The sequence below is a fragment of the Schistocerca gregaria genome, chromosome 3 (genome assembly GCF_023897955.1).
Source record: "Schistocerca gregaria isolate iqSchGreg1 chromosome 3, iqSchGreg1.2, whole genome shotgun sequence".
Classification (NCBI taxonomy): Eukaryota; Metazoa; Arthropoda; class Insecta; order Orthoptera; family Acrididae; genus Schistocerca; species Schistocerca gregaria.
Window position 1 is genome coordinate 539,018,660 of NC_064922.1, and position 18,616 is coordinate 539,037,275.

At 45.6% G+C, this 18,616-nt stretch overlaps 1 protein-coding gene across 1 annotated transcript in view; it reads left to right on the forward strand.

Annotated features, from left to right (window-relative positions):
• Positions 1–1,442: 1,442 nt before the first annotated feature.
• LOC126354258 (uncharacterized) overlaps positions 1,443–18,616 on the forward strand; it is a 96,317-nt gene continuing 79,143 nt past the window's right edge. The window contains exon 1 of the mRNA XM_050003777.1: positions 1,443–1,594. The gene's annotated coding sequence lies outside the window, so the exon portion shown is untranslated. The remainder of the gene's footprint in view (positions 1,595–18,616) is intronic.

The following is an 18,616-nucleotide window of genomic DNA, read 5'->3' on the forward strand; positions in this document are numbered from 1 at the left end:
TACAATCAAAATGTCCAAAAATGGCTCTTTACTTTTTAAGGATGACATCGGAAAGATGTGCTCCCATTCGGCGTTCACAATCTTAACAGCCCGTTATGAAAACTCTGGAATGCATGGTGTAGCAAATCTTGGGGAATGGCAGTGATTTCGTTTTCAATGCTCTCCTTCAGTTCATGGATTGTTGCAGAACGTGTAGGGTACACCTTGCCTTTAAGATATCCCCACAGGAAGAAGTCGCACACACTAAGATCAGGGGATCTCGCAGGCCATCCAATGTCACCGTTACGTGAAATAATGCGTCTTCCAAACAATTGACGAACTGCTGCCATCGATTGTCGAGCAGTGTGTGATGTGGCTCCGTCCTGCTGAAACTACATGTTTTCGACGTTAAGATTAAGCTCGTACAGTCTCGGTGTAAAGAATGTTTGAAGCATTTCAACATATCGAGCGGATGTTACTGCCACTGCACTACCATCCTCACGTTCAAAAAAACAAGGGCCGATAACACCATGATATGATACAGCACACCATATTGTGACCTTGGCGCTATGTAGTGGTGGCTGGTGAAACTCACAAGGATTGCCCTGTGCCCAATAACGAAAATTCTGTTTGTTCACGAATCCATTCAGGTGGAAATGGGCTTCGTCTGATATCCATAAGTTACCAAGGAAATTCGCGTCCTCGTTGATTTTAGCCAATATCTGGCTACTAAAATCCATACGTGACGCTGGGTCTCGTTCATGTAAGTGTTGCACAATCTGCAACTTATAGGGATGGAAGTCTAATTAGTGCAGTATTCTTTGTAAGCTTCGTCGCTTAATCCCTAGCGAAGATGCATGCTGTCGAACGGAGCGGCGAGGACTTCTCTCGATTGCAGCTCTAGCAGCTGCAATGTTCTCTGGGGTACGTACCGTTGGAATGCCACCTGGAGGTTTCTTTTTCAAGGCAGATCCTGTTTCTTCAAAATTACGCACCCACGTTGTAATCGCATGCGCAGATGGGACACGTCCATGACGTCCAAGCTGGTAATGCTGTCGAAATGTTCCACCATTTTTGTAAAACGCTCTCACAGCTACTGCACGTTCCGCACCAGTCCAATTCTCCATGATTACTAAATGGCAATGCGTTCACATCGATTGTGCAAAGTTTCGAACATCTGTCGGCGCTACAGTGCTGTCAACTGTAACGTTCAAAATTTCACCCTGTATAAATAATATATTATGTATTTTGCTGAAGGAGGAGTTTAAGAATCTAGATTTCATATTTTTGGTTGAATTGGCAGTGGTTTTGGTGCACGGAGAGCCAAAACTCAGTATGCTGCAAGCGGGCGGGCCAGAGTTTCGCTCCGGAAGGAAGTAGAAAAGGAAATCTCGAAGCGGACGTGTGGACGGGTCGTCGTGTGCGAGATGGGAGGGGCCAGCAGAGAAAATCGGCACGACGTCGGTGGCGGCTGCAGCGGAGCCGGCCAGTGCGGCGTGGGACGTGGGCCCGGGTCGAGGCGAGGCACTTCCCGCGGGAAAACCACTCACTGCTGCGTGCGTGCGTGCGCCGAGGGCCGCTGCTGCTCGACGGCTCCTGCAGCCTCCGTTTGCAGGTCAGGCCCCTCTCAATATTTACCCACACTCTAAGTGCGAGTATCTTGTTACACTTGACCGTTCCCGTTATGAATTACATCTGAAGATACGCGTTGCTGTAACCAGGCACATTTACGAATTTGAGCTGTCCGCTACGTGTTACGTAGGCTTATATATCCTTCATCGAGTGTATTTTTGCCGTTTATTTTTGCACGGCTGCATTATATGTACGACTTTTGGCTAAACTATGGCACTATCTTTCAGTGGTTAATGTTTCCTTTCCGGGTCGCATTCGTATCATGTACATTGCACTTTTGCTTGGCGCCTAGGTGATTGCTGGAAGTCGGCTCTCTTTTTTTCCGCTCCTGTATATTTACGGTCGCTGCTAAAATTCATAGAGTAAATATCTCTGGAGCATTCACATGCGCAGGACAGAGTTTGTGTTGTCAACATACATTGCCGGCCTGGTCTCGTGTTCTCGGGACGTCGTATAGCGCTCTGTATATTTCGAATGATACTACATCCCTAGTACAGACGGATTCTTTTCGTACGTGTCGTGGATTATTTATAGATGTTGCGCAGACATTTTAACAGTATCCATTTGATACCGGGAATAAACCAGCTACGTAAATTTTGAGGGCAAGTGATATTGCATTCTGCTGCTTTGCGGTAGGTGTCAGTTCAGATGCACTCGATTTTTGGTAGTTTTCGGTATGATACGGCACTTTATAGTATTACAGAGCCTGACGTACATTTTTACAGTGATAGTCTCGCAAAACGACTTGACAGTACGCTAGTACTTTTGCAAGTGTCCGAAAAAACACCGCATTCGCCTAACATTAGCGATTATATCCCTGCTAATTCGTCCTTTTTTCTGCTTTTTCAGCGTATTTATTTTCTCGTTTTTGCGACCTAAAGCACAATTTTTCTTACTGGTGACACTTTGAAGTGTTTATTTAACGCATTTTACGTGCTTGCTCCCAGTTTATTAAATAAATAGTACACTGAGTAAGAAGTGGGCAAGGCGATCGGAGAATAAATGCACTGTAAAACAAATACAGTTGGTCATGTAACAGTCAACCCATATAACACCATTAAGGGAAGTGGAAAGTGACACAAATGAAAGAGTTTGGGGACATGTTTACTAATATTTTACCCTTGTTAATCAAATGGTGAAGAAAATGAAGGCAAAATACACCAAAGAAAATGAGTATGTACTTTGATTAGCTACACTATTGTGTTTTTTATTTGATTTGTGTAGAAAATTTATTTAAGCTGAATGCAGAAATTCGTAGTAGGTGCTGTGGAAAATTGAAAATAGTTGGTATGACATCTACCTTCAGCCATACACGTCCAATTTTTTCTCTTTCTAAAATTCCTCTTCAAAGTGTTTTGAACATGCTTTGGAATATTTTGTGGGGACAAAATTACTCCTCCTTACTCTCTGGAGCCACATCTTTCCTCGTTCATCCTTCGGGAAACTAAAATATAAATCACACATAATCATTCTCCATGTAGACACACTTAACATGTTCTCCTACTGTAACTTCATAGCAAACAAAAAGGTTTGGACACACATATTGTACGAAGACAGTTACAGACTCCCACTCTATTGAATTTATCGGTCTCCCGTCCTTCAAATCTATATACATAATCGACAAATCACAGATAAATGCATGGAGGATAGTATTTGCTGAAACAACTAAACATTCCCTTTCCTGTTCCAGTAGCAAATTTACTAGAGGAAGCGATTGTTTGTAAGCTTTTGTACGAGCCGTAATATCTATTAAATAGTCATAAAATCGTAGAAAAATACAGACTCAAGCCTTAATTAAAATGCGTCTCGAAATTTTTAAACATAGTACCCATGACAAGTTACTATCCCAACTTTCACATATTTTTCTTTGCATCTGTAGGAAAAACAGTAATTCACCATCGCTATTACACTATCAACAAACGGTGAAAACACAACAAAAACTCTTGATATTATAAACTTAAAACTCTGAGGAAAGCACACATGCACAGCGAAGTCCCGAAAACACGTGACGATCCTGGTTTAATCTTGACAACATGCGCAGAACGCAATGCTCACACCAGAGATATTTACCCTATGCTAACATTAGCTGCGTAACAGTTTTGTGCGCCGTAACAATAAGCAGCTGTTGTGAATATAGTGCTGATCCTCGTGCGGTGTTGTGTGTAGTGATCGTTAATATTATATACAGAAGTGAGAGAAGAGACTGTAACTGGTCCTTGTAGCGACTCGCCGTCAACTGTAGTGTCTCTTCTGCGACGCAGTAACAATTACCGTATTAAATCCCGCCCGGCTAGCCGCGCGGTCTAACGCGCTGTTTCCCGAGCGGGAAGGCGTGCCGTTTCCCGGCAGGAATTCGCCTGGGGGATTTGTGTCGAGGTCCGGTGTGCCGGCCAGCCTGTACATGGTTTTTAAGGCGGTTTTTTATCTGCTTCAGCGAATGCGGGCTGTTTCCCCTTATTCCGCCTCAGTTGCGTTATATCGGCGATTGCTGCGCAAACAGTCTCCACGTACGCGTACTCCATAATTACTCTACCACGCGAACATTGGGGTTGCACTCGTCTGGTTCAAAATGGTTCAAATGGCTCTGAACACTATGGGACTTAATTTGTGAGGTCATTAGTCCCGTAGAACTTAGAACTACTTAAACCTAACTAATCTAAGAACATCATACACATCCATGCCCGAGGCAGGATTCGAACCTGCGACCGTAGCGGTCGCGCGGTCCCAGACAGTAGCGCCTAGAACCGCTCGGTCAAACCGGTCGGCCCACTCGTCTGGTGTGACACGTTCCCGGAGGGGGGGGGGGGGGGGGAGGGGGTTCCGCGTGGGGGAGGCGGTGGGATGGGTCGACTGCTGTGGCCTGTTGTGCGATTGTAGACCACAGTGGGCCATAGCAGGTTGAAGCCTCTCTGTACTTTCTAGGTCCCCGGTTCAATACACAATTGACCTATTACACGTTCATTCCTTTTATAACCTGTAAGCTGACTGCTGTGGGAGGAGGCGGGGCTTTTCTCAGGAGCCAATGTGTTACGAGCCGGTTGCAGGCTTCCGCTCTCAGCATTCTCTGCGGAGAGACCAAGTAAAAGTGTACGATCAGTACCTTGCTCGTAACAAGAATAAACTCGAACAAACACAAACTCGATGACTGGTCAGCACTCGTAGCATACGTACACCTGCCTATCTGCCCTCTTGGAAAAAAAAAATCTTTGATACTGTATTACCATAAATGAGACTTTGCCGGCCGCGGTGGCCGTGCGGTTCTGGCGCTGCAGTCCGGACCCGCGAGGCTGCTACGGTCGCAGGTTCGAATCCTGCCTCGGGCATGGGTGTGTGTGATGTCCTTAGGTTAGTTAGGTTTAAGTAGTTCTAAGTTCTAGGGGACTTATGACCTAAGATGTTGAGTCCCATAGTGCTCAGAGCCATTTGAACCATTTTTTTTTAAATGAGACTTTAAGATATGTTAACGTATTAACATCTACCAAACGTTCTCAGAATCATATTTTAGCTAACTAATTTTTATTTCAAAAACAGTTTATAGTCTCAGTCTCTGTAGTGTTGTGTTCTGATTGTCGCGCCCATTGCTACGTAGTGTCAAAATCGCTGAAGCTACATCCTGCTCTGTTGTGCAACACGCGCGTGTAACACCGTTCAAAAGTGGCGAGAAACAGACTGTTCTCAAAGTTTTTCACAAGTTTACTGAAAAAATGGCGTTGAAGTTTTATGAGGACTAACCTTAAGGCATTCTCGTAGACGGGAGGCATAGTTTTATTTGTAGCGTTGTGGAGTCGTAATCCGGGAAAGGCCACACATCGCTAATTCAAATCTCTCTTTAGACCAATTTTTTCGTTCAGTTTAGAATACCTTCATCTTTTAAATATAAAATTCATCAAATATATGCTAATTAAAACATAATCGTCGGTTTGTATGAAATATGCTCGTATTGTTGTTTCTAATGACAATTGCACACGAAATTCCAGTTTTCAATGCAAATATTTAAATTAATGAAACAAAACAAATTAAATTTTTAGCACAAAATACAAAAAAATCATAGACGTTTTATTTGGACTAGTCCGTTGTTTTACGCCAGACGTGTTATCTCACACGAGCCAGAGTAATAAGCGTCGTAGCTCGTAGTAACATGTGAAATAGTAATTCTCACGGCATCAGGCACACCATACAAATGCTGCACTTTTATCGTTGTCATCTTACCATTGCACTATGAACCCAACAAATTGATCCAGAGCTAAGTTATGGAATTTGTCGCGAGAAATAATGGTTGTAATCTGCCAGATGTACTGGACTTAAAAGGTACAAAGCTTTGTCAGACGTCAGTGACTATTGTACACGCAAACAAGTTGACGCTATGTGCGGCAGCTGATGAGAGAGACTGCAAACGCATTTCCCATTTACAGCCGCTCCCACCATCCAGCGCGCCGAGTGTTAACTTTGTTTGCGCGATTAATAATGCTGGTGCGATAAAGAACGGACGTCATAAGAGAAAAGAAGAAAGTGTGGCGCTTGGATAGCTTCCTGTATTCTATTGTTGATCGACTAACTGTCAACGTGGCAGATGATCTAATATTTAAATGTATTTCTCGGATTCGGAGATGGAAGGAGTACAAAGTTACAAAGCCGACTGACTGTAAGTATGGCCTTGATTGGTTTCAATATTTAACTATACGGTGAAATCCCTGCAGCACGTTTTTTAGCCACAAATGCAGGAAAATTACCCTGTATGTATGTTAGGAATTTTCATTACTCTTGTTTTTGATTACGATACTACGTTCGCTAAGAACGAGAGAATGTTATGCTTTCCGTCTGGTTGCCTAAGAACTGTGCGGAGTTGCTGGTACTTTGCCGAATATTAATCATTGTGTTTAAAATCTCCGAAGCTATATTGTTACTTTGCTCGCCTCTTTTTACGTCCTAATTGCAGCTTTCACATAACTGCCGGTTAGGCTGGCTGGCCAGTGCTGTTCAAGTTACATGCTCCGGGAAAATTGTTATGGACGTGCGCTAACGCAAGCATAAATCGTAGTGCTTTTTTTTCTAAAAAACTCTTTGAGGGTACTCCGACATTGGATATAATGTAGCGAAAATTACTTACCCGTCTGCTTTTACCCGTGGCGCCATCAACATCATCATGGTAGCAGGACCGTAGGGACATTATCGGTAACTCGGCGTTTGAGCGTACGCATGTCCGTTTAGCGCTACCATCGCCCACTATTAGCTGGCGAGGGCATTACATGCTTGTCGAACTGGCTGCCAGCGATTCAGTTGTCGAGAACGGTTGCTGCAGCTACGAAATGCTTGAAACAGTCAATGACATCGCTTTTCCCACCAAAAACTACACTGGTATCGTTCGTATTGCAATTACCAACATGGAAAAATTAAATAAAAAATTTACGTTCGTGAAATAAATCTTTGGCACTCTTCCAAGTTATCAACATTGTAAAAAAATTACTTTGTCGATGAAAAAGTTTAGGGGTATGCATCCCCCAGCGTTCCCCCAGAAAAACAGCACTGATAGATCGTATCCCTCGTACTTGACTGTATTCGAGACAGCTTGGCTTCGTCTCCACGTGAGACGAAATCCAATCAGATTCTAGCAAACACAGAAGAATACATGGTGTAATACTTACATCAGGTTTATTCTTACCATGAACACATACAGTACATCCACACTAAATTAACTGCCGTAAGTCCACTTGATGATGTGCGTATAATTCTCCGAAAAACACAGTGAAAAGTCGAACATCGTAAATATCACTCGTTACAGCAATGTACATTTTCAGTTGATATCTGTACTTTCGCAACTCCTTTACGTACTAAAAATTTAATGTATATTCGCGTTCCTTCCCTGTACATCTAATACATCTACAGGGAGGGATAAGACAAAAATATGGAGACACGGCCAGAAATGCATGCCTGAACATAAACGCAGATGCTCGCAAAGCCTGCAGGTTGCACTGCTGTATTTGAACACGACCGGTTGCTGTGCAACGCTCTCAATACGCTGCAAGCGTCAGTCGTGGTCAGGGCAATGCTGTGTGTAGCTGTGAGTGCATTATGTCGGAGTCAAGTGAAGTTGGCCGCGGGCCGGGCAATGTGTTGGTGCTTGCGCAGTGAGTGTTTTCGTTGTCACGTATCTCTAATATTTATATCGCACACAGGGAAAGTGTTGAAACACCATCCGCAGAGTCACAGTGCAGACAAATGTGTGTGTTGAGTGACCGTGGCGGACGGCCATTGAAGAGGACATGTGCAAAAGTCACTGCAGAACTGAATGTCGCACTCGCGAACCCTGTCACCACCAAAACACACGAAATCAGTAGGGAAATACAAAGGAAGCTGGGATTCAAAACCGTTCATCAGTGACGGATATACCCGTAACAGGAAAACGTGGTGCCGAAGCCTGGACTATAAAGCAATGGGGCGAGTCATTTCGCCAGATGAGTCTTGTTGCACACTGATCCACCTTCTGGTTGACTTTACGTCCCAAGAGTGAAACACGGCGGAGGATTCGGTTATGGTTTGGGCAACCATATCGTGGTATTCCATGAGTACTCCCGTGGGTACTCCGCAAGGATGCATTACTGCCAAGGATTATGAGTCCATTTGGGCTGATCAGGCTCATCCTGTAGTACAATATTTGTTCCCCAGTCGTGACGCTGTGTTCCAAGACGATAGGACTCACGTTCACACAGATCGCATCGACCAGAACTGGTTTCGTCAGCACGAGGAGACACTGACGGATCTCACCTGGCCACCACAATCACCAGATCTCAGTATTGATGATCTTTTGTGGTATAGTTGGGAGAGAAGTGTGCGTGATCGCTGTCGACCTTCATAGTCGTTTCCTGAACTTGCCACTATTTTGCTGGAATACTGGTATAAGATTCCCTTGAAAACCATATAGTACCTGTGTTTATCCATTCCCAGACTACTGGACACTGTACTGAATGCCAACAAGTTTCGTACGTCGTATTAAGAACGGTAATGAGGTTTTGATGTCACCAAGTTTTGGTCCACTCTTTGTATATCGGCGATGCTCAGAGAACATAAAATTCGTCTCTTTGGAAGAAAGGGACGTTCTTGAACAAATTAAGAGAATCTATAATCGAGGAAGGATGGGTGACTATTCTGCTGCCAGATTGCCTCGCGGAAAAATCACGAGAAGAAGGGTGGATAGGGCGTGTACGGAGAAAGATAACTTTTCCCTCGCTCAGTACACTAGTGGAACAGGATAAAAACTGCACCTCACTGTAGAATAGGTTGCAAACTAAGCAGAGAGATGCAGACGCAGAAGAAACCATAGACTACGGCTGCTACCTCTCTGTGTACCTGTTTGTTTATTGTCATTATCATCTGCCTCGAGTACGCTACACGCATAATGCTCAAGGGAGCCATCCAAATGTGTTATTAAGCAACTCTTCCTCGTAGAGGACCTGCAGTCTTTGGTCTCCTTCAAATGAACTGAAGCAGGTAATTGTTTACAGACGTCTTAGGAAACGATACCTGCAGTTTTTATCTCTTTACAGCTTAACTTAAGACATAGTACTGTTTTACGGCATCAGTGTGTTTACATTACCACCGAGTTTTTTGATCCAGTGTCGTTAGCCTCTCTAACTCCCATCGGTTTGAGACCATGCCCTAGCTGACATATTTCGTGCTTTCTCAAATGGTTCAAATGACTCCGAGCACTATGGAACTTAACAGCTGAGGTCTCAGTCCCCTAGAACTTAGAATTACTTAAACCTAACTAACCTAAGGAGATCACAAACATCCATTCCTGAGGCAGGTTTCGAACCTGCGACCGTAGTGGTCGCGCGGTTCCAGACTGTAGCTCCTAGAACCACTCGGCCACTCCGGCCGGCGTGTGCTTTCTCACTCTCTTCCTGGCGAGGTTCAGTGTTATGGATTGAAGTCGGACAACGCTCACAAACAACATGATTGTTGGTAGCACCTGACAAAACAATTAGAAAAGGTGACAAAATATTGTCTACGATGAACCCATAAAAATTTCGAGATTACATGGTTGTTAGTAACTTCTTTAGCCGGTTCCACACTTACTAGAAAATTTTGAGCGTCCTTGTTGTTTAGAAACTACACTGAAGAGCCAAAGAAACTGTTGCACCTGCCTAATATCGTGTAGGGCCCCAGCGGGCACGCAGAAGTGCCGCATCACAGCGTTACATGGACTGTACTAATGTCAGAAGTAATGCTGGAGGGAATTCACACCCTGAATCCTGCAGGGCTGTCCATAATTCGGTAAGAGCACGAGGGGGTGGAGATCTCTTCTGAACAGCACATTGCAAGGCATCCCAGATATGCTCAATTATGCTCATGTCTGGGGAGTTTCGTGGCCAGCCGAAGTGTATAAACTCATAAGAGTGTTCCTGGAGCCACTATGTAGACATTCAGCACGTGTGGGGTGTCGCATTGTCCAGCTCGAATTGCCAAGTCCGTCGGAATGCATGGATGCAGGTGATCGCGCAGGATACTTATCTACGTGTCACCTATTAGAGTCGTATTAGGCGTATCAGTTGTCCCGTATCACTCCAGCTGCACACGCCCCACATCATTGCAGAGCCTTCACCTGCTTGAACAGTTCCCTGCTAACATGCAGGGTCCATGGACTCATGACACCTCTGTCCGCTCGATATAGTTTCAAACGAGACTCGTCCGACCAGGCAACATGTTTTCAGTCATCAACAATGTCGGTACTGACGGGCCCAGGCAAAGTGTAACGCTTTTTGTCGTACAGTTATCAAGGGTACACGAGTGGGCCTTCGCCTCCGAAAGCTCATATCGATGATGTTTCGTTGAAACTTGTTGATGCCGCAGCATTGAAATCAGCAGCAATTTGCGGAAGGGTTGTACTTCTGTCATGTTGAACGATTCTCTTCAGTCGTCATTGGTCCCGTTCTTGCAGGACCCTTTTCCGGCCGCAGCGATGTCGGAGATTTCATGTTTCACCGGATTCCTGATATTCACGGTACACTCGTGAAATGGTCGTACGGGAAAATCCCCACGCCATCGTTACCTCGGAGGTGCTGTGTCCCATTGCTCATGCGCCGACTACACCACCACGTTCAAACGCATTTAAATCTTTATAACCTGCCATTGTAGCAGCAGTAACCGATCTAACAACTGCGCCAGACACTTGTTGTCTTATTTAGGCATTGCGCCGTATTGTGGCAGTTTACATATCCCTGTATTTGAATACGCATGCCTATACCAGTTTGTTTGGCGCTTCCGTGTATATAGGGGCTTCCTGATATCTCTCAATTACGAAACGATTGCAAGTTCTGATACTATGAAGTTTCCTTTGTACACTTGAGGGAGACTACAGTGTTGCTAAATATTTACTTAATGTATAAGCTGACCTGAAACGGTGGTTTACTTTTTTTGAAGTGATGCTGCGTACCAGCAGCGGACAATCAAGAGCTCGGAAAATTCTATCAGACAAGACCGTACCATACTAGATTGCAAACCTTGGGCTAGAACCGCTCGTTCACTACGGCCGGCGAAGGCATGAGTAATCAACAAGATTTATTCCTCTACAATACAGACGGAAAGCAGAATGATACTACACTTCAGTGACTGGGCTACCGCTGTCCGTAGTATGGTAATCAGCAAAATCCGTGGATGAATCCGGTGGCTGGAGTATCGAGTAGTACAAATCTCTGAATGGTCCTATTCGAAACGTAGTGATCGTTCAGATGAGGGCAGATCGAATTGTGTGACGTCGAGGCATCGGCAGTTGCGAAGTCCAAGACGGAACTGCGCTTATAAAGCCCTGGCGGCGTAAGAATAAGCGCGCCGTCTGTGTATCGATTATGGCGTGGAACAGCGCGACGGGTGCGGCACCGTCGTGCAGCTAAACACTGAGGTGACGGGAGTCCTACTATACCTCCTAATATCGTGTCGGACCTCCTTTTGCCCAGCGTAGTGCAACAACTCGACTTGACATCAAAAAGAGATGGAGACCCTCCATGCCCACACCGGCATGACGGCCAACACAAAAGGTCTACTGTCATCTCTCCATAAGGGTTAGTTATGACTCGAGTGAGGTCTCGCAGGATGTGGGTACTGCGATGTTTGCGTACGTCTGGTTAGTGTTGACCATTAATACGCGGTCAAAATGGCTCAAATGGCTCTGAGCACTATGGGACTTAACATCGATGGTCATCAGTCCCCTAGAACTTAGAACTACTTAAACCTAACTAACCTACGGACATCACACAACACCCAGCCATCACGAGGCAGAGAAAATCCCTGACCCCGCCGGGAATCGAACCCGGGAACCCGGGCGTGGGAAGCGAGAACGCTACCGCACGACCACGAGATGTGGGCAATACGCGGTCATCTGGAGATAGATTGAGTCGAAAGTTGAACTAAGGGTAGTGGTTTGAAGGGCAGAGGGGAAAAAAGTGCCAAGGCGAAAGCCAAGGGGAAAAAAAACCTCTGCGATAGTTGGGTCGGGTTGTAACAGCAGTAGCTGTTTTCTTGCTGCCTGCGACAGGTCATGCAAGGTTAGGATTTTGTTAGTAGTGGGTATCATGCAGGTCGATACCTTTGACTTTGTGCGGCTGCCGCTGGGTGCCTGTTATGATTTCTCGGTCATTCTCAGCATGCCTCTATCAGATTCACGATGTAGGGTCATGTTGGCGATTTGTTTGTGCTTCAGTGTGCGCGCTTGTCTGACTCCCTGCTGTAGCCTGTTGGTCGGCTTTAATAGCAGTTGGCATATCCAGTTAACGTTGCTTATATGCAGGGGCTTGCCGACGTTTGCCGCTTGTGGGTGTATGTTAGCTTGCTATAGATGGTTATGCCCTAGCTAGTAGTGTCTTCGGCCCCTTATGCTTCCACCGTTGGTTGTGATTATAGTTTCCCAGAGTATGGATGAAAGGATTGTTCGAGTGTCTCGTGTTCCTGTATAGTCGTATGGCGTGTTTTCCGAACGCTTCCTTGAGGGTTTCAAGGGGGTATTCATTGTGAAGGTCCACGGTGCGTTTGTAGCGTGAGATGTTGATAATAATGCGTAGCACTTTGTTCTGTATGATCTGTAGATGGCGCAGGCGTGTAGGAGCTGCGTATCCCCAGACGGGAGCTGCGTGCGTCTTCAGAGGTCTAATCAGTGTCATATATATGGACCTCGACACCCCCCTATTCAAAGTACTTTCCCTGTTGAGCATTTGGTACAGTTGTTGAGCCTCAATTCCGCTCTGTTGGCAACGTATTCGATGTGGTCCACCTATGTAAGTTTCCGATCCAACCAGACACCGAGATATCTGACTTTCTCTCGGAAACGTATTCGGTGTGTATGTAGTGTTACCTGTCTACAGCGTTGATGTTTTGCGCAGTAGTTTCGATCTGAGTGTGAACACAACCGCTTCGCACTTGTCGATGTTTACTTTAATACGCCATCATTTCAAACAAGGCTCGGCAGTTCTGAGTGTCGTCTGTATTAGTGAATTTATGTTCGACGGTTTCCAATCTCGCGCAAGGATGACTGTGTCAGCCGCGTAGATGGCTAACGTCCGTCGTGTTTTATATTGCTGGGAAGTCATTAAAGTACAGATTGAACAAGATGGGCTCCAGGATGCTTTACTGGGGTACTCCAGTTTGGTTGCCTTGTCGTGTCGATTGTTTGCCCTGAACGTCAGTGTTGAAACATCTCTACGTGAGATATGAGTGTATGAGACGTACGAGTCTTCCCCGAAAACCAGCTTCGCTTAGTTTGCGTATAAGGCCGTTCCGCCAGAGACGGTCGAAAGCTTTTTCGATGTCCAGGAACACGGCCCCTGTAGCTTGACATGGACTCAACCATTTGTTGGAAGTCCCCTACAGAAATATTGACCCATGCTGTCTCTATAGCTGTCCATAATTGCGAAAACGTTGTCGGTGCAAGATTTTGTGCATGAACTGACCTCAAGATTATGTCCCATAATTGTTCGATGCGATTCATGCCAGGCGATCTGGGTTGCCAAATCATTCGCTCGAACTGTCCAAAATGTTCTCCAAACAATCGCGAACAATTGTGGCCCATTGACATGTTTGGGAGTGGCAACTGACCCTTAACATAGACAAATGTAATGTATTACGAATACATAGATAGAAGGATCCTTTATTGTATGATTATATGATAGCGGAACAGACACTGGTAGCGGTTACTTCTGTAAAATATCTGGGAGTATGCGTGCGGAACGATTTGAAGTGGAATGATCATATAAAATTAATTGTTGGTAAGGCGGGTATCAGGTTGAGATTCATTGGGAGAGTCCTTCGAAAATGTAGTCCATCAACAAAGGAGGTGGCTTACAACACACTCGTTCGACCTATACTTGAGTATTGCTCATCAGTGTGGGATCCGTACCAGATCGGGTTGACGAAGGAGATAGAGAAGATCCAAAGAAGAGCGGCGCGTTTCGGCACAGGGTTATTTGGTAACCGTGATAGCGTTACGGAGATGTTTAGCAAACTCAAGTGGCAGACTCTGCAAGAGAGGCGCTTTGCATCGCGGTGTAGCTTGCTCGCCAGGTTTCGAGAGGGTGCGTTTCTGGATGAGGTATCGAATATATTGCTTCCCCCTACTTACACCTCCCGAGGAGATCACGAATTTAAAATTAGAGAGATTCGAGCGTGCACGGAGGCTTTCAGACAGTTGTTCTTCCCGCGAACCATACGCGACTGGAACAGAAAGGGAGGTAATGACAGTGGCACGTAAAGTGCCCTTTGCCACACACCGGTGGGTGGCTTGCGGAGTATAAATGTAGATGTAGATGTAGAAGTCATGAATGGCGGCAGAAGTAGCTGAACATACCTATTTCTAATCAGTGATCGGTTCAGCTGGACCAGTCGACGCAGTCCATTCCATATAAACACAACCCTCACCATTACGGAGCCACCACCAGCTTGCACAATGCGTTGTTGACAACTTGGGTCGATGGCTTCGTGGGGTCTGCGACACACTCGATCTCTGCCATCAGCTCTTACCAACTGAAATTGGAACTCATCTGACCAGGCCACGGTTTTCCAGCCGTCTAGGTTCCAACCGATACGGTCACTGGCCCAGTAGAGACGATGCAGGCGATGTCGAGTTTTTAGCGAAGGAAATCGGGTCGGTCGTCTGTTGCCATAGACCATTAACGCCAAATTTCTAACGGATACTTTCGGCGTAAGTCCCACATTGAATTCTGCTATTATTTCACGAAGTTCAGTTGTTCAGATGTGTGTGAATTCCCAAGGGACCAAACTGCTGAGGTCATCGGCCCCTAGACTTACATACTACGTAAACTAACTTTGGCTAAGAACAGCACACCCACCCATGCCCGAAGGAGGACTCGAACCACCGGCAGTAGGGGCCGCACAAACCGTGACATGCGCCCCTAACCGCACGGCCACTCCACGCCGGCTTTCGCGAAGTATTTCTTGTCTGCTAGCACTGACAGTTCTACGCAAACTCTGCTACTCTCGGTCGTTAAGTGAAGACCGTCGGTCTCTGCGTTGTCCGTGGTGAGAGGTAATACCTGAAATTCGGTATTCTCGGCACACTCTTGACACTGTCGATATCGAAATATTGAATTTCCTAATGATTTCCGAAGTGGACTGTCCCATGCATCTAGCTGCAACTACCATTGCGCGTTCGAATCCCTGTCGTGGAGCCATAATCTAGCTGGAAACCTTTTCACATGTATCACCTGAGTACATATGGCAACTCCGTCAATGCACTGCCCTGTTATACCTTGTGTACGCGATGCTACCGTCATGTGCAAACGTGCATCTCGCTATACCATGACTTGTGTCACCTGTGTGTATAATGGGGACACCCCGGGTAGGCACTGCTACGTTACCGCTGAGGCTGTGTGCATCAACTGCCCCCTGCCCCGTCCAGCGTGCCCCGGAAATATTTGGCCTTGTGCTATGCGAGTGCGATCTGCGCCCGTGTGGCGGTAGGCGCCGTGGTGTGGGCATTGATGATACTGCACATAACATGAAATTTCTTGATGCGCAGTAAAACATTGATTACGATTGTAAGTTAATTGGTGGGGAATTGAAGTTTGCTAAACATGTTCTCCCTTTCCTAACGAATTGACCCAAGTCTGCCCATCTGGCTATGCATCAATAACAGTGATTGTGTGGCTTGAAAGAGAAACTAAAGTTATTCGTGCAACTGTGACTGTATTGTCGATCGTGGGACGGCTAAATCGAAAATAATGTTGAAACCTTAAGTTCCCTTCATCGTAATGTGCCATTGCTGCAAGTTACTGTCGCGATACTCTTTGATGTAACTTGAGCCGACTGTTGATGGAGTAGCTGGTCGCCATCGAGTTCACTAGAAGTGTTCTGTTGTGAACTCGAGCATTGGATCCCCGCTTGAGACCGAAGCCAAAGTCTCCCGTCTCGTGCCGCTTCAGAAGCCACATTCCAGTTTGTTAAAAAAGTTAAAACGAAGACTGCATTTGTTTCACACCTAGAAATTCTCATCTACCAGACCTCAAAAAGTTACATTTTCTCTGCGAACAGCGTATTTTTTGTTGTTAAAAATCTCCCACCAGAAACGACCAGAAACATCAAATCAAATAAGGTCACTTTTCGCCCCTCTATTCTCGAAAAACAACTCAGGCAGTATGTCGTTCTTACTTTAGACTATAGTTACTAGTTTGCCGTCTCTTTAGCAGTGATCACGGTTTTCTGTAGCCCTGGGAAAAGAATTAAGATAAAACCACTAAACTCGTTCCTTGGTGTCGCCTGCTGACCTCCCAACGTGCAATATAACGGATGTTTCTTTGAAATGGGCCCGACTGCCACCCCTTACTTTGCTGCACAACTAAAGCTTTCAGGGCACCTTCCTCTAACAGCGCACAGCCCGTAAAAGGCTCCGTCCCCCAGCTGGACCTCGCCTTTCAGCTTGTCTTCCACCTTGGCTCTTGTTGTTCCAGAGTCATTGACACCTCCACGCTGGCGCCACTGAGCCTGCGTCTGGTCCTTCATTTTCACGCGGACAATGCGTAAGACCCCAGTTATCTCTACCTACCTGGGCTACCTACCAGTTCTCAGTGCACGTTATCCCGTATCTGCAGGGGTTCGGTATCACGTGTGTTCCAGTCTGCTGCAGTCCCACGAACTGCAGCATGCCACAGCTTGAAAGTTCACCCAAAGAAACAATTCTAACCGCATGCACTAAGTTAATTGCAGTACAGTTAAGAAAAGGAAATCGCCCCTTACAATCATTGCTATAGCTTTATACAACACGAAAAATGTGTTTGCACGATCTGCATAAATTTAATTGTATTTTATTAAGTCTCTGTATCAAGATGAATGGAAAGTGACCAGGCAAAACGGCTCAACGATTTTCAATTTCATTAAGTACAGGCACTATCGTTCTTCAGTGGACAATTCCCAAGAAATATATTAGAAATGTACGATTTCATGTAATGCTCCAGGCCTGATACCAGGTGATACAGACTTCATAGCTGAAGTTTTCTCAACCTCCTGGTTTGTTTGAACCGCTCATTCACCCTTTACTAGTTATTGTCCTGTTGGATGTAATAGGCCCTTACCTTTCTCCGACCTTTGGATTGACTTGCTTATCCAGTTTTAGAAGGGTTTACTACTTAACGTCGAGTCTGAACCAACTTGGACTTTTCACAGATGGAAATAATTGCTATACGTGAAACAAGTGACAAGTGACAGAGAATCCTACGACCAACTGAGGAGTCACTTCCTGACCACTGGGTTTGTAACATGACAGCTTAGCAGATACGCTTGTACAAACCCAACCACTTGATAGATCCAAACTGTCTGCTGTATCGAAACTCGCATCTCGATCAATCCGAGCATGTAAAAACGACTCCTTACACCTCCAGTATGTCAGTGCGTTTATCTTGGGGCTATAGAAGCTCTCTCACAGAATGGTTCCTTCCCTAATCCAATGGGACCGATGACCTCGCTGTTTAGTCCACTCCCCCCTGAACCAACCAACCAACCAATCAATCTCTCTCAGCGTGCTGTGAGCCAAGTTCCGTTGATAGAAAGACTAAAGGGGCATATGCCATTATCCACACTAGTTTTTCCTCTAGAAAGCTCTATATCCGCAGTACTGGGGGACTCGGAACACAGGCCAAAAGGGCGCTGATATACTGTAACTTTGAGCTGAGATGGGCGGCATTCTCGAACGGTTCAGTTGGTTCAGCGTTGCCCTTAGAAGCAAAGATTAGTATTCGAGTTTTGATCTTTGAAGAAAAGCAACTGTTCGCCAAGAAGTTGACGTTTCATTCGAGGTACATATCCACACATAGAGTAAAAACTGCTTTAGCATTTGCACGTTTCACATTTTTGACAGGCCAGCGAGGTGAAATCAGTTTCAGATCGGAATAAGGACCATTTCTCCTTCTTCGCGGTCTGGCGAGTAGGGGAACAATGGTGGACTGTACTAGACGCCGACTATGGCAGAAGTGATCCACAAAATTACGGGCTAAACTCATTGAAGACCATCTGTTGTAGAATGCTGGGACTTATTCTTGGCTCAAACATAATGTGGTACGTCGAACTGAATGAGCTTCTCCACGCCAATATGTATGGATTCCGAAAACATTGATCGTGCGAAACCTAACAAGTTCGTTTCTCGCATAACATTCTAAAGCCATGGATCACGGCAGTCAGAGATATGCAGTATTTCTTGACTTCCGAAAAGAATGCTGTGGTATGGGATATCAACAGTAGTTCTTATCTGGTTCAAGGATTTCTTAGTAGGGATGACGCAGTATCTCATCTTGGATAATGAATTGGCTCTGAGCACTATGGGACTTAACTTCTGAGGTCAGCAGTCCCTTAGAACTACTTAAACCTAACTAACCTAAGGACATCACACACACCCATGCCCGAGGAAGGATTCGAACCTGCGACCGTAGCGGTCGCGCGGTTCCAGACTGTAGCGCCTAGAACCGCCCGGCCACCCCAGCCGGCGGATAATGAGTTCTCAACAGCAGTTGTAGTA